The sequence below is a fragment of the Tyto alba genome, unplaced genomic scaffold (genome assembly GCF_018691265.1).
Source record: "Tyto alba isolate M040663 unplaced genomic scaffold, T.alba_DEE_v4.0 Super-Scaffold_8, whole genome shotgun sequence".
NCBI classification, from domain to species: domain Eukaryota; kingdom Metazoa; phylum Chordata; class Aves; order Strigiformes; family Tytonidae; genus Tyto; species Tyto alba.
In genome coordinates, this window is record NW_024881329.1 from 6,885,058 (window position 1) to 6,903,181 (window position 18,124).

The window sequence follows — 18,124 nt, forward strand, 5'->3', positions numbered from 1 at the left end:
TTAGATGCAAACTGAGGCAGATGTCACACACTTCCCTACAAAAATAATGTAATAATATGTAAAAACAGGTTGCTTCTAATCCTTTTCTCTGAGTGGGAATGCTTGAAAATAAACCAAACATAACAGATATCGATCCTGTGTTTAAATGGCACTTGCAGCTATTGTTCTGTCCAACACACAGAAGTATACCAGATCTTTTATTTGGAAACTCATCCAGGAAACAATCTTTGGATAGATGAAGATATAGAAAATAGCTTGAAATAGAAAATTAAGTGGTGCCTCATGAAGAGATAGTTTATTAATTTAATATATACCCCCCACTTTTATTTGGCTTGAAAATAAGGTCACATTTTCACTGCACCTACAACTGCAAGTTGCTATCCAGACAGGTTTCGATGTACTTGGGGGTCACACCTCTGAGATTGCCTTCTCCTGCAAGTACATTCCACAGTTACAGCTATTCTTCTGTTCATACTCTGACCTACTCTATGCCTGTTTACAGTTATTTTTGTATTTTTGAGAGTGCCAAAAGCAGGTACAAGTCTTGAAGAGCACATAATTTAAAAAATGGGAGCGAGCACCATGCCACAAAAGAAGTCCACAGGTAGAACAGAATGAACACCACAAACAAAATGCAATTCAAGTGTCCACTCTTCTTTATTCAAAATCACAGCTTTGACTCCTTTTGTCACTCTTGTTTGGTTCACTGTCATCATCCCTGCAAGAGTTTGGCAACCAGAATCTGACAGAAGCTGACAGTAATGCAGTCATCCTTTGCTTTTTGTACAGCGGCAGCTGTCAGAAGCTATACCACATTAAGCCAAAGTACTAGTCATCATGAAGCTTTTCCAACATTAAAATTTAAGAATATACCTTTGGAGAGTTTAAAGTAAGTTAGAATTGTCATTTCATGATAGATACAGAGAGGGATGGATAAAGGAATGGATGAGTAAGACAGAACAAGTGTTACAGCATTATTTGAACAGGCCATTTTGAAAACCCAACTTCTGCACTCTTGTTCTACAAATTCCAGAAATAATGGTAATATTGCACAACATAGCATTCCAAGTATCACTCACTGATTATATTAACAATATTAATGAACTTTCTCATCCTTCTCAGTAAATAACAGATTAAAATCCCATTTTTAACATTTCAGAAACAACCCCATCATTCTCTTGTACATATTGCCACATTGTTTCTTGTTCTCTGACATCAGCGCTGAGACTGGTCATTTTTAGCCCAGCTGTGTTCTGTACAGGCCAGTTTCTCATATGTAGTCTGAATCTATAAACATGCCCACTTATAGGTACACATACCTTTCAAAATGCTAGCTATTCATTGGACAAGTCAACCCAAAACCAGCAATTAAAACCAGGAACATACTGATAAGGAAAAAGCCAATGGAGGAAAAAAAAAATTCAAATTGGCTTCCAGGTGTGAAAATTTATTTTTCCATGAAGTCCCATTTAACAGTGTTTAAGAAAAAGCTAAAGCAATTTCATCCATTCAGACTAAATAATAATAATAATAAAGCAATCTAAAGCAAAATAATAATAAAAGGAAAGCAAATAGCATATAGTAACTATCAATATTCACAGTATCTACATTACTTAGTATCCACTGTTCATGTAATTGCAGAATGCTTATGATGGAAAAGGTCTAATTTGAACTTAAAAATACACATTGGCATTGCATATACACATGGAATATGTAACCTGGAGACAGCTACGTAATGGCTGTCTCACCAATATATATGAAACTGTATTTAGTGACAGAAATTAATATTAAGTTTCCCTGTTCTATAACCCTGGATCTCTCTACTGAGCAGCCAAGAAGGGTAATTCTGAGTTTGTGAGCTGAAGCCAAGGGTTTATTTGTTTTAAGAAAAACAACTGCATTAACACCATAGCAGAACCCAAATACTTCACTAAACACAGAAATATGATTCAGTAACATCTTAGTTATTACCACACACTTGGTTAGAATAGAATTAGTGTCACAGAATTAACGATACTTTTACTGCATTAATGATTTGAATAATTTTTTGCCCCAAAACGTTACATGTGGTTACTTTACTCATGGAGAAAACCAACCAAACAAAACCAATTTGCAAGAGAGAAAAATTGAGTCAATCCTAAAAACCTGCTTCCAGTCATGTCCTTGGGGGTAACAAGTTAATGCATCTCTCTTACAGGAAAGGTAATAACAGCTGGTGAAGGTTTCAGGGAACATTCAGTTAATACAAGGTGGATGGAGATGGACAAACAGTTCCAAAAAGTAGGTACTTCTGTTCAAGAAACTCCCAGTGGCTGGATGTTCACGTGCAAAAGCCATTTTAAATCAGTAAATTCTAGGTTGGTACAGGAACTGAGTTGTAGTTTTCCACAGAGCCACCACCAACATGTTTAGAAATCAGCTGGAGAAAACTGGTGGAAGTCATGTATTTAGGAAACTGTTACGGAAACACAGAGGAGCCATAAACTGGGATGTGGGGGAAACACATGCCCAAAAAATAAAAGATACTTTTTCCTTCACTCCCAAACATTACATTTGTTTAACATCTTACCTTTTCCCTGCCTGAGATCTGGAAGCAGGCTCTGGGCCTGCCGCTGAGGTGGCCCGGCATTAGGAGAGGGCACGGCTCGCCTGCTGCCCCACTGGTGTGGGGAGAGGCCATGGTGAGGCACAGCCACAGACTTCCCGTATGTAAAAGATATTGCAAAGACCAAAGGAATAAACTGTTTTCCATGATCCATATACATGGCACAACTGTCACAATGTAAAAATTGCAGCAAAAGGGATTTAGGTTAGCCACTAGCAAAAAGGTGCCTGGCAATAGGACAAACATAGACTGCAATAGTTACAAACCTGAAATGTGGGGCAGACTATCACACTGCCCAACCTGGGTCGGGATTCCTGGCCAGGCTAAAGGGCCTCCTGAAACACTCCCAGCTTGGTTTTCTCTGAGTTTTTTACATTCCTATAGGACAGTATCAACTATACCAATTTTAGGAGCAATTTCTTTTCAAGAATGAAAATATTGTACTGTTGTATAAAACTTTGGACCTGTGTTCTAAGAGAGTAAAGCAATATATGGTCACGAAAAAAGACAATTTTCATACTGATGAAATACTCCAGTGAGTAAGAATTAGGCATGACTTTAAATAAAATTTTTGGTCAGATTAATTCTGAAACAGTTGAGACTACATTTGAACTACTCAGAAATAATTTCTCATACATGCCAACATTCCCTCTGAATGGCTCAGCTGACACTTGTAGAAACAGCTATTAGCTCAATATAAATAGCACCATTTTTTGCATTTTACACAGTGCTCTGCATTCCAGCTTCTAGAAATTTCCTACATTTTCTGGATGGCTATATTTGTTTCTACATACTTTCTCTCTGTCTCATCCTTGAAACCTATTATAGTAATATCTTTTAATATAGGCAGCATAGAAGTAAAATAGGTTTTTAAAAGGAGAAAATGATTCAAGCTATGTAGAGAGTTAAGTGAGGTTTTTGTCTTTTAAAGAAAAATATTTTCATGGTGGATAACCTAAAAGCTCCACCATGTAAGCTCCAACAGAATTTCCTTTTTTCTAAACTTAGTCTGTTCTATTAAAAGTACAGTTTTGTGCTGTGGTGTACTCTACAGTATCCATGCATATCAAGAAATGGTGACAAGATATAGAGGGACAGCAAGACTATTAAATATCCATCATGCCACTCTGGATAAGGCTTAATGCAATCAGAAACACATGACTACATCAACTTATCTCCTTTGATCAAATGTGATTAAGTAAGTCATTAATTTTCAAGACAAATAAAAAATGCAAGATCATTTTATTATAAATGTAAATGCCTGTCTTCTTAAATGATTTTTTCTAAAGGAAGCCCTTCTAATACAGAACTTTGTATACTTCAGAGAACAGTTGTTTTAACATTGGTTTTAATTTTAATGAAACATTATGTATTTGTATGCATGTCTTCTTTCCTTTTTTCTCACACTGCTCATGTTGTCAAGCAAAATTTGTGCATCAGCTTGATCAAGATAATTTCATTATACCATTGTTACCATTATGACTTGGGCAATTAGTAGTTTATAAGAATAAATTTATAGCAATCAGTGATTGAGGCACATTTGCAGTAGTCAGGGTGTAATAAAGCCCAATCAATTTCTTTCATTTAATATGTAGGCTGTGACCCTAGTTTTGATGAGAACTCTTAGCTATTTCATCTTTAAATAAAAAAGAATGTCTGCAAGCAATTATAGTGGTGTGTTAATTGGATATTCCTTTTTATCTTTTATACTACAGAATGCATTGCTAACGAAATCCTTGTTTTCTCTCTCATTCCCTTTCTCTCTTCCTCTCTGTAATGAACTGATATTGACTTGGTGTATTTTGCTAAGACAATGGGCCAGATTTTGATTTTCAGTAGCACTGGTGTAAATCTGGAGTGACTTCTCTAAATTAAATAGAATTACTGAGATTTCTATGCACATAACTGAAATCAAAACCCACTCCTCTTTTTCCAGTTTTTGTTGCCAGTAAGAGGACCTGATTTCGCAGCCCTTACCGGAGCTGTGTGCTACTTCAGGCTACGATCAGTCATTGTCTTATGTAGAAACGGAAGTATCAACTGGCATGCAGTATTCAAATGGATGATCCCTAAGTTTAAAGCACTGGGAAGGCTTAGTCTTTGCCTAAGGTACTTTACTGAATTAATTCCATGCTGATTTAAGGTATCTGGTGAGAGATGAAAGTAGTACATGTTACATAAAGAAGTGAGACTCCAACACAGATTCAATCATTACACAGGCCAAGTTATACATGTTTCATATTCCATGAAAATACTCCTTGACCTGAATAGGTCCATCATTTGGGTAACAAGTTTCTACTCAGGACTAATAGGGGCACCAGAGTTCAGAGTCTGGAGCACATAAAACATGGGAACAGTTAACCAAAAATTTTCTTGATATTTATTTCCCCCACAATAGAAATTTAAAACACAAGGCAAAATTTCAGCTTTTCCTTGATTTTGTGTCAGTATTTTGAAGATTTATCCATACCAAATAAGGAAAATGACAAATGTTTTCATAAATTTCTTCTGGGATTTAACCTCTAGAATTTGGAACTGTGTTCTGTAATAGAATTCTGGAATGATTAACAAAACTTGGGTTTTATGCTTTAACAGGGGTATAACTTATCTTGGAAATGTCTTTATTATCTATTTTGTGTCATATCAGTAACTATGCAAGTAAGATATTTTACAAGCAACAAAAATGTTACCATTCCTCAGTGTCAAATTTTCATGTCCTGTATCTCTTAAATTTAGGCAAAATTCTTTGCGTAAAATTTCTCATTTGTACCATAAAGTTAGAAGACCTTCAAAACAATCAATTGTAGCACTATCTGATGAAAGGAAAATACTTCTGGTGACTCCAGGGCTCATACAAACAACAATTAATTCTTATTTAAGTGTCTCCTGATCTATTCCAATGTTTTACTCTAGTTCTGTGATTTATCAGTGCTTGTGATAGTTTATTACCTACAGGCTTTATTTCTAGTATAATTGCAATAAACATTTTGCTTGATGTTTTCTGAGGCTAGGGGGATACAATCCTGAAATCTTAGTCCTTAATCAAGCAAAAATCCCACTGAAATTAATAGGAATCTTACTTGCATATAAACTCAGTGAAGACTGAAGGGTTATGAACTGCTTTGTCCATCAGAAATCTCAGCCCCCCCAAAGCATATTTTAATTTATTATGGGGGGAAAAGATTATTAGAAGACAGAAATAAATAGAGATTCTCAGAATCTCTAGGTAATGGTAACCTGACTCCGACAAATGAAGAGCAAGCAAAAATTCAGGCATCAATGCATAGTAGGCAATAGTTATTGTTCATCAGTTAGAAGTATTTTTCTGGGGAACGTTTAAAAGACAGTCAAAAATGCATTAGTTATATATACATGTATGCATATATACACACATATATGTATAGCCTAAAACAAAGTACTTTTATGAAAGAAGAAATTGATGTTTAACACTGTGACCAAGATGACAAAACATGTTCCTTGTGGATGGCTTAATGTGAGAACGACCTTCTGATCATTTCGAGGAAAGAAAACACAGATCCAAGTATGATAACTTGGAAATCAGCTTTTCTGAGTTTAGAAATAACCAAGATTAGATTTTCTAATGCTTAAAGATAATCTGTGTAGAAATTCATCTATGTCAGGACTTTCTTACATAAATGCTTCAGAAGAATACACAAGTGGCAGATGCTTGTGTCCAATAGTTGGGGATACTATGATGAATAACATTCATCATATTTAGCTTACCAATTTTGTTATGTTCCTTAGTTAGTCTTAGAAGCATGGGAAAGAGTCAGATACAAGGGAAAGATTACTTTTTAATAAAGGCAATGGATGGTTGATGAAGAACCTCAGCTCTCAGTGCTGACATGGATTTCCTCTGTCTTTTAGAAAAATTGCTTAGTTGACCCAGGCCTTAGTTGCTCTTTGGCAAAATAGCACTTCCTAAGCAATGACTTAATGTTTTCCTTGTTCAGAGGTTGTAAATAAATTTTGCAACTACAGCCCTGAATAAAAAAATATAGCAATATCATTTGGAACTGCTGAAAATATAAAGAACTACAAATACATGATATTGTTAATGAACAAAATGACAGTTTTTCACTCTCGCTTCTTTGTAGCTTTCCCATCACAATGGCAGATTTTAGGACCAAAACTTGTCCTGGATTTAAGATGGGTTTTGATTGCTACCCATCTTCAATTCACCATTTAGCATTTGATTTTCATTACCTTTTTATATGCTTGTAATCCTTTAACTAATAATATCAATATGTAAGCATTCTATAATAATAGAAAAAAATTTTCAAAACTAAGAAAACATTAAATGTTTTCAATAACTCTTTTCTGACAGCATATGCTTTTTTATTAGAGCTGCAGGATAAACTGAGATTGATCAGCAGGTTCCATGATAACATTCGTATCTCCAGCTAGTGCAAGTACGCAAGTTTTGATATTCAGTCCTTATTTCTACCACAATAACACAGAGAGTCCTGCAGCACTCACTGGTGTCAGTTGAAGACAACTGACAGGACAAGTAGTGATCGCTACTGGGTCATCACATTTTTAGTACTTAACTTGAGCATGAAATACAGTGTCAAATAGCTGTAAAGGATTATGCAAGACACAGGCAACCAGCTGAACAAAGAAATTCCTATTCTGGCATCCAGTGGGATCAGTACATGATGTTTCACAGGTATTTTCATATCAAACAACTAGTCTGCCTTAGTTATTTCAAAGGCTGATTAGGGAAGCAAGCTCCAAGGTGTGGGTATTTCACACTAAAATACCTCTTCAGGACTTCTGCTTATTTCTATGACAATCCACTATCCAAACACCTTCTTCAGCCTAAGGTGTATGTATAAGAATAAATGGCCATGTCACAATTGATCAGGCTTTTCCAGGGGACATCTGGACTCTCTGTGTGTATGAAAAAAAAAAAAAGAGGATAGCACATGTGTGTATGTGCATATGCTCACTCATGCCCTCACAGACATCTGAGGAAAAATATACATCTATTATTGCCAAGCTCCCCCTTGCCATACAGTGAACACATGCAAAAAATCAACAAGAAAACAACTTTTCAGAAACTTCTCTGACTTCTGAAAAATGAAAGAGACTTGTGAGTAAAAAAAAAAAATATCAGGTGCACCAACCAGTTATTCTGGTTATTTTGGTAAATTAACTGTAAAATTTATTTTTAAGCTTCAGTGATGGTACTTATTATTTTTGTTTAACTGAAAAGCATCTAAGACGTATTTTTTGTGTAGGACTAGCCTAGTCAAGTATGATCACAAGTATGAAGTAACTAGTCAAATACCCAAAGGGTTTACAGCATACAACAAATGTTTCAGAAGGTGTGCTGACTTCTCGGGTTTTTTGATATCACATTCTGTTACATGGTAATCCTGACAATATATGAAAAGAAAAGAAAAATATTAGTCTTTCTTTTTTTCCCTCTGGGCAAAATATTGCAATTCAATCATACCATTTTCCATCACATGCAAAAAATAATCTTCATTATGACAACAACTTTGCATCACATATAGAAAAAAGTGTAACTACTGGCTTTGATAAGAAAAATGAAAATATTTGTTGGTTTTCTACTTAAGATTTTCTAACTCAGTGGGTTATTTCTACAGAAACTGATGAGGAAAGTATGACAGTTCCTTGGCTTGTATCAGAATTTTGCATCAGCATAAGCATTTGGAGATGCACTTAAAAAGGAGTTTAAATAATATCTTCTCTTGGTGTTATCCAGTTGCCAGAGTTTATTGATTTGAATGATACTTGTTTGCAAGATGGGGGCAAAAACAGTCTTCTTGTTGTCACAGTTGTTTTGTGCAGCTATTGATGTGATGAAACAATTTCATTTGTGGAATACTGTAAAGCAGCAGCTGCCTAATGGAAATGAAATACTTTAAGAAATTGCATGCATAAAAGCTTCTAGGTGTTTAAACCTCTAGTCAAATGAGACAATTTATAATGTTAACAAACTTAATTCCAGAACAAGTTGTATCACAATTGGACCTGTCACTATACCACAAGTAACTGTCCCTCATGATTCATTATGACCCACCCTGCTTGACATGTGGACTGAGTGCAAACAGAATGTGGAGAGTGAGTTGGGAGAGGGGAGATAACAGAGATAAATCTAAATTCATTCTGGAAGCAGTCACACTCAATGACATATTCACTGACTTCTTCAACAGCTCATTTGATAATGTTCTTTCTGCACTATTCATTTTTCTGAAAGATGAAAGCTGGCTGAAGATCTCATCTGCTCACTGATGCAGGGAGAAGATTTGAAATTAGCACAAAAATAAAAAAAGGGAGGGGTGGGGTGGTGTGGAAAGCAAGCACTTTCTGATTAACAGTTTCTTGGTCCTGACAGGAAAGGCTAAACACCCTGCCTTTTCAGGTCACCTTTAATTAGATATGCATTATAATTCTGCAATATGTCAGTGGGCTGGCTCTGTCTGGCAGAATTGTGCTTAGAGAAGGGAGAATACATTAATCACAATAATTAATTGTTTGAAGAATGGAAACATTGTTTTCTGTTTCAGCTTGTAACATGATACACATTTGTGTAATTTTTTTATTATTGTTCTACAAAAGGCTCAATCTAGGAGGTTAACAGCATGATTGTAAGAAGAGTGCAAAACAGGTCAGTAATTCTTGGCCTTTTATAAATTTCTGGTTTGAGTTTCCTATTTTTTTTTTAAGTGAGGAAGTAAGGGGAGGAGGAAACCATGCTAATAGTTCATTACTGGAAATGAGAACTAAAACACTGGCTAACTGCTTTTCTCCACTGGTTCTGAAAATATACTACACCTGGTTCTGCTGATTTGTCTGACTTGTTAATTAACCAGAAAAATCTGGGTCAGTATTTTATGACCAAATTAGTAACCGCTTAAAGATTACAACTGGCTTGCCAAAAGGAAATTAAGAAGTGTCACATTAGGTGGGGGTAAAAATAAAAATGTGATATCTAGTGGTTATTTTGGGGTTTTGCCTTTAGAAAATGCTTTAAAATAATGCTTTCTAATAAATATCTTTTAAATTTGCACTAAGAATTTAAAATGTCTCTTAACATTTCAGAATAATCAAGAAATTTTAGCAGCTCAGAAAAGGGCCCAATAGCCCATCCTTGCATGAACACCAACAGCCCCAGTATGTGTATCCGTAACCATACAAACACGGCACTGGCACTTCTGTATCTACTCTTCAATGGCGACACAGAAACAAACTTCTGCTAACACTTTTCATCTTCCTCGTTGCAAATATGTGTGTAAGCATGCACATTTTTGTGCATGCATGTCCGTATCAACATTAGCCAAAAAAAAAATCAGAGGCAGCAGTCACAGAGAACTACGTGCTCACTGATACACAATGCTTAACTTTTGGATTAGTCAAATACTCATTTGCTTATTCAGCACTCCACACTCCACGACACCATTCAGATGCGATCTTTGCCTGCCCTTACTTTTCATATGATCCATTTTTTTCCCTGATCACGTCAACAATCTTTCCTGAATAAATTAATCAGTCCTCTCTCCATCCAGTAAACTTTTTTATTTTCCAAATTCATAATTTCTCTTATCCAACACTCACTCTTCTCACATCCATAAAAGATGGGAAAAGAAAGGAGATGAGAGTAGTGCATGAAGGTAATTCAGTGAATTAAATACCTACGTGTATATGGCAAACCTGATTCTTATTTAAATCAGGAGAGAGGAAAAATATCAACAGCTACAATTATATTCACAAATCTCTTTTGACATTTTCTAAATGTACTGAAGTCCCTTGGGAAAAAAAAAAAAAAAAAGAAAAAAGAAAAAAGAAAAAGAGAACTTGCAAATATTACAGGTACATTTTAAGAGGTTTCTGAAACATTTGTCATTAATACAGATGCCTACATTTGTGCTCCTTTTTCATCCTTGCCAATTTAGGTTTTTTTCTCTCTGAAATCGTGACAGAAAATTATATAGCATAAAATCTTTAAGACTAGTACTATTCCTTTATCTGAAATGCATGGTTCAAATAAATAGCCCTCAGAATAAATACAATTAAAGATGGAAAGAAACCAGTACATTAGATCTTCAGATGGAATAAGTAAATACACAACTAAAAAGTATAACTATTTGTGAAGCTTATGTAACAAAAATACCGAAAACCAACAGAACGTGATCCATAAAACTCCACTCCTCCAGAAAGACATATTTATATACAAAAAGAATTAGAAATTAAGTACTTTTATATCCAAGAGAATAACAAAATAATGTTTTAATTATATTCCAGATAAGTCCAAAATTTCATAAAGCACTTTCCAACAGAATGTAATATGGTTATATTTTTCCCCTCAAAATAATATACAGGATCACTGTAGACTGTTATTTAGCAATGGTTCTGAGAACAACATAAATGGAACAGTGACAGTGCCAGTCATTTAAGTCTTTTTTATTACTGTAACACATTTCCGTTTGTTTTTTTTTTTTTTTTTTTTTCTTTTAATAAATTTGGGGCTTTTCTTTCTCTGTTGTCTACCACCTTTGTCTCATTTTATACATGGAAAACGAGCTTTAAATATTGTCAAATAACTTGCTACTGTTATGTATTAATTTTAATGGATATAAAGAACTTGCAATACAGTGGAGATTCAGAATCAGAAGTTGGTAGGTACTTCAGAAGTCATGACATATTCTAAAGGGAATCACTATGAATATTTTTTATACATAATTGTGAGATTGAATCTGCATTAGTTTGGTCTCCTATATGTTGCCTAGAAGGCTGTGAAAGGGAAAATTTTTCTGATCTAAAGGAAGAGCAAAACATCCAAACAAAAAATTTTATTGCAGCAGTTATTCATTTCAGAAAATAAAGCTGTGTAAAAGTGAAGATATTTATTAAAAGGAAATCTCCTTATTAAAAGGAGCAGTGACAAGGACAAAAATGTTAAGGATGTCAGGGAAACTAGGCAACATTATCATAGAGGTTTAAGGGAAAAAAAGGAAATTCAGTTAACATCTACAGAAATTCCTTGAATGGTCAAACAGAGGAAAATAGGAAGCAATGCACGTAAGCTACTAGAATTGTTAATAGAATTATTTCAAATCCATCTCAAACAATATACTATTGAGGTTCCTTTAGGACTTATACATGAGAAGTGTAATAAGAACAGTTAAGGAACTTCAGGCTAGAGTAGAAGAGTTAAAGTAACTGCACCAAAATGAAAAAGGAAGGAGCTGGAGAGGTTGCCCTAAAGGAGCCTTTTTTATGAGGAATGCATCAGAGGATTTATCCGAAGCTGAAGAGCCAGTAGAAGAGGTAATAGGAAAAAATCATGAATGAACAACAGCAAATTGTCCTGAACAGATGGAATTCATCCAAGAGTTCTAAAGAAAGGCAAGTATGAATTTCATATATTTTGGTGGTTAACATAAATCAGCCTAGATAACAAATAAATGAAAACTAATAAACGTGAAGCAAATTCTCCATAAAAGTTCCAAGAGATTCTAGGGAACTATAGAGCAGTAAATCTGAATTCTACAACAGACACGTTGGTGGAAATATAATAAAGAGTAGACTAGGAAGACAAGCAGGTAAATATGATATAGTAGGCAACAACCAAGACATTCTTGTAGATCAAAGTCAAGGCTCACAAATCTATTAGTTTTTTGAAAGATTTAATGAGCATGTTGATAGGAGTAATCCAATTGATATACACTATACACCTGAATTTCTAACAACCTATGACAAAGGTCCTCACCAAAGGCCCTTCCTTAAAGCTGTTTCTTAAGAGGAAAGCATTAATAAGTGGAAAGTATGTATCTATGTACCTATACATTTCATAAAGTGTGAAGGACAGAACTCAATAGTTAGTTTTCACAATGTACAAGTTACCAGTGGAATCCTGTGGTAATGTATGGTTCTCAATGTATTCATGGAAGATCTGGAAAGGAGCTGAGAAACTATATATTTTCTGACAGTAAAAAATTACTCAAAATATAATAAGAAAAAGAAGAAAGAAAAAAGTGATAGTAAAGAATTGCTCAAGTATATCACAATATGTAGTGACTGCATGATACACTGCTTGATAGAATTCAGTTTGATAAATTCAAAGTGATACATAGAAGAAAAAAAAAAATAAAAATGCCTAGCTATGCCTACCCTGTGATGGATGCTAATTTAGCTGTAATCAGTCAGGAAAGAGATCTTGAAGTCATAGCAGATCTTGCAATGATACTTCTATGAAAATGTCAGCTCTGCTCAGAAACAGCTAAAAAGACAAACAGAATATTAGGAATTATTTGGAAAGCCTGAAGAGCTTAGGGCAGAAAACCTTACTGCTATTAAAGAAATGCATGACATTCATGCAATTCTGGTCACCTCATCTCAAGAAGGATACAGTAGAAGAAGACCTAAGAGGATGATCAGAGATCAGAAATTATTTCCATATGAAAAGAAATTAAATGAACTAGTTTGCTAGGAAACAGCTAAGAGATACATAGAAGTATGAATGATATGCAGAAGGGAATTGGAAAGTATCACTCAGTGTAAGAAAAGAGAGTATTCCATGAAATTTTCAGTTGCAAATTTTAAACAACACAACACTTCTTTATATAAAATATAATTAAACTGTGAATTTTGGAATTGGAAAGTATAAATGGCTTTGAAAAGCTATTAGGCAAACTCATGAAAGAAGCATTTATTAATGAGTATTAAACAAAAAGACATAATTATAATACCAAGCTCCACTGCAGATTGTCAGAAGCTGGGAGGGAAAAAGTGGGGAGTTACCACTATGCACTTCCTCTGTCCTTACAGCACTTCATTAAAGAGTCAGGTACACCAAGGTCAGAATTACCAGACTTGTTTGATCTGAAGCAGTACAGTTATTCAAAACACGCACCTTTGCCAGAAGCTCTTCCATGTTCTGCATATGGATAATACTAAAGTCGGGAAGGAAGGGAGAAGATGGAAGAAAGTAAAACCACACAACCACTTTTTCAATTACATACATGCTTTCTGGAGCCACGATTATCCACCAGAAGTGTAATTTAGAATGAGACTGAAGCGCATCTTAGGTATGTCATAAAAGGCCAGGGACTAATAACTACTCATAAAACTTCATTCCTTATCTTTACTTGTGTTGGTAAGTTATTAATGCAGTAATTAGGAATAATATTGCCATATTATGTCCTAAGTATATATTCTTGCAGATATATGGATGATGACGCACGAAGAAAAATACTATAGTCATAATCTAAAGTTGCCATATTATAGTCAGATTCTGCAGTAATAAACCATTTCTTGTGATTTGGGAGTTATATCTTACCCGCAAGTATTGTAAGCTGAAAAATGGATGAAAATGACTTTTGACATACTCAGTTATCAGATTCATAGATGAAGAGAGTTTGGAAAAAAGGAGAGAGAGCAAATAAGATAATAACAATAGAACTCTTTTGCTTAATATTGTTTTACGTAAATATTCTTAATGTAAGATTCAAGCCATGATCTTTAAAATGGAATTAAAACTCATCCTCCCCTCTTCCCCCATGAATTCCAATAGAAGAAATAATATTATAAATATAAATTTTCTAAACACTGGCAGATACTGTCTAAATCACCATCTAATGTGTAAAGCCTTTTACTCCCGTGCCTCAGATACATACAGCATATCCTGTTCACTGACTGGAATGCTCGATTCTATGCATATATCAATATGCGTTAAACAATCTCTACAGAAGTCTCCTATCTTTAAAACAGGCAGACAAGCCTTGATGTTTGTTCCACAAGGTATTGAACTATTATTTTTATCAGCTATAACTGATGAGTCATAAAATAATTCTATTCAAATAAAGAGTCAGTCAAGCTTCTTATTAGGCTTTGGGCATACATTTTTGCCATAAAGCCTTTGGTTATAAATCATAGTGGGAACTCAGGCTAACAAATAAGTATATTCCTTTGTTCTTTTCCGAATGATAAGCTATTTGTACAAAACAAGGGGTGAGTAGAAAGTCTTTAATAAAATAAATTGAGAAAAAATATCAGGGCTACACAGCATTGGAAACTCATGTTGTCTTCTTGACTCTACGTAACCAACTAACTTCCTTGCTCAGAAAATGAAGGCATAAAACTACAGAAAAGCTGTTGGGTTTAAAAGCAAACATGAAGTCATGCCATTTGTACCCATGCACCAAAATATGATGCACATTTTATTTTATTGTACTTTAAATGCATATATAACTTCTCAGGAATGTTCAAGAAAATAAAGTGCTGTGATCAGGAATAATGCAGCAATGCAAGTTTAAAGACAAGGATGGGGGAAACCACCAAAAGTCCTTTAGACCAGGCTCACACATGCTGGCAGCAAGCATCCAACACTCTGGACCCCAGTACACTTGAGCACATCTGTCGGGAAAGCAGCACCTGGCCATCCAAACAGACTCCTACAAAGCACACCATTCTCACATCATCATGAGGCTCCTTAAAATTTTCTTTGCAAGACAAACAGCTTAAGATGTGTTTTAAGAAAAGTAGTTCTGCATGGAAGAAATAAAGAATATTTATTCTTTATGTAGCTAATAGCTATTCTTTATGAATGAATCCTGCAGGATGTGTGCTGTTTCTTAAAATCTTTAAACACTGCAAGGTAATGTTGTTAAAAGATGGTTATGGGCTTGATAATGCTTAAACATTTAGAGTGGGTCAGGAGGAAGGACGGCAAAATGCAAAACAAAATTTAAAAATGTGACTAAAAGGACTTTTCAGAGTGCTTAAAGGAGTTAAGAACCAAACTCCCAATAAAATAAAATAATTTTTTAAATTGTTATTCCCTACTGAAATAATAACCATCACAGAGGAGTATCTGCACAAGGCATTTGGCCAAACATGAAAATCGAAAGTATTCTGAAAATTGCTCACTAATGAATTGTATACTTTTCCTAACATACCAATCCTCAATACTATCCAGCTTCTTCAAGGTAAAATATTTAGAGAGTTAGTTTGCCTTCTAATACATGCTTTAAATAATATTTCCGATATATAGTTTGTATAAAGCTCTTTCATGTTCTTTTACCAGGAAGGAGATTCAGAAGTGTTTGATGAGACTGTGACCATTTCACTCCCTTTAAAAATGATATAATAATGTAACTAAAAATCCAACTGTTACATATTAAGAAAAATAATTACTAATCCACTTCCTGTTAAATTAGAGAAGCAACTCTGAGATCAAGACTTTTGTATTCTGATCCTGATTTAAGCTTTACTACAAAGTGAGTTAGCTCTGCAATACCCTTCAGTCTTTTTGTTTCTGTTCTGGAGATATTTCTATTATGTTTCTGTGTCTAGAAGAGTAAAAGAATGTGTACTTTAGAATATGTGGTGGCATTTTTAGGTTCTGTGCACATACCAAAAGTAAAGTATCCCACTGCTTTAAGTTTAAGAATTTGATAGAAAAATCATCATCAATTTGAGTAAATGACACATTTTTCACATACAGTATTTCTTATCTGTAGCATACCTCAAGTGTTATCAGTACAGAAATGAATGAAATACAAAGATACAGTCTCAGTGCAATAGAGGCCTTAATTATTACTCACTTTTGGTCAATAATAAAGGAATTGCCAGCTAATAAATGATACCATGGCAGGAGGTAGACTGAGGTGCATCTGCAATTTTCTAGTTCTATCAATTAAAACCAAAAATAGCTGTTATACACATTTATTAAGCCACATATGAGGCTTAAACAAGCAGGATTGAAGTGCAAGAATTGTTTATTCCATTACAATTTCAGAATTCTGGAAAGGAAAAGCAGGTTTTAAAGATTGCATTTATGTGGAATCCACTTTCCCCTATTTCCATACATTTTACCCTTCTAATCTGTGAAATATAAGAGAAAAAATCCAATTTCCATGTTGCTCAGTGCTACAGATGCTGCTGCTATGGAAACTACCCTTCATGTGCCAGAAATAAAGACATACTGTTGATGTACAGTTACTGCAATGCAAAGCAGCATTATTTTTTAATTTTTCCATTAAAAGTCTAATATAAATGCCTAGAACATTGCTTCAATGCATTATGCATTCTTCTACTTCTAGTGAACTCTATAACACTTTTGACTACTGAATGTTGTAAGAGATTTCCACAGAGCTGTCAACTTATTGTCTGAGGCATACAAAAGAACATTGTGTAGTGGAAGTTGGAAAACACAGGACTCTATAATAACCTGTTTGTTTATAAAACTGAAATGATGACATTTATCTAATAACAGCTCTACCTACAATCTACGCATACGTGAAAACTAATGTAGCAAATATTAAATGTCAGTGAGTATTTTGATCATAAACAACATCTTGGCCCATCATGAAGCTCAGAGTTAGAGAGGAAGTGACCCCTTCTCCACCAAAATTATGTCTGTAACCAGTTTAGATTTTGTGCTTGCTGGCACTCTGGGCTCCATTTCTTCTTTTCTTTAAAGGTTACTGTTAATGTCTCTCCTGTAGCTTTCAATCAATTTTGGCTCTGTCTCTCTAATTCATTCTATGATAAAACTATAAGATAATTCCCTGAATCTTATTAAGTGGGCCCTCATCTACTGCCTATGCAGATTCAACTGAGAAATGTTTCAGTCATTAATACTGCTCATTACTACCACAATTTTAACTGTTTACGGCCGAAGCCATGCTTTTGTTCTGTTTCCATGCAGCATCTTCCTAAATCATTACCACAACCTATAGTTGCCCCTTCCAGACATTAATTCAATAAACATAATAATAAAAGAAAAATAGCAATCCCAGTGGGCCTCAGTCAGTATAATTTTTCAGGAACTGTTAAAATGTTAACGAAACAAAAGTATAACACAGGGACAAGTGGTGAAAAAGAATTGCTATAATTACAGTAGCCACAGGTATTTGGGCTTCATATTTTTCCATCTTCATGTGGAAAAAAAAAATTTTCTTCAGCCTTCTCAGCCAGAGTTTGAAGGAAACAGAGGTACTGACTTGATAGAAGATAATTCCTATTTTAATATAAATTCTAAATTTACTAAATAGCTAGTGCTTCTAGAGAAGTCCAGAGTCACACTTTTGGATCATGTTTTTATAAACACTCACATTACAATTCCATTGGTGAAGGACTCTGTACGTCCCACCTCTGAACAATTAACTCAAAATTAAAGGATGAACACCCAAAAATTACAGGGCTGCACCTGCAGAATTTATTTATACACATTTAAACACATATCTGTGCACGTTTAGTTATGGAGTTCCCTATCTGACCAGCTAACTGCATCCACCAACATTCTGCTTAGTAATGGGTGCACAAAATATCTAGGACATAAGTTAATGCTTTTCTGAATCAGGGCCTATCTTGCTATGATCAAGGCACAGATCATTAAGTGCTAATGACTGAGAGTGTATTTTCTTCTTTTTCTGCTGAAGTTGCAAATTATAAAAAAGAGTTTGGAACATCCCTCGATTGACAAATACTAATCCTTGATTCTTCAAGGAAGGACGAAATGAG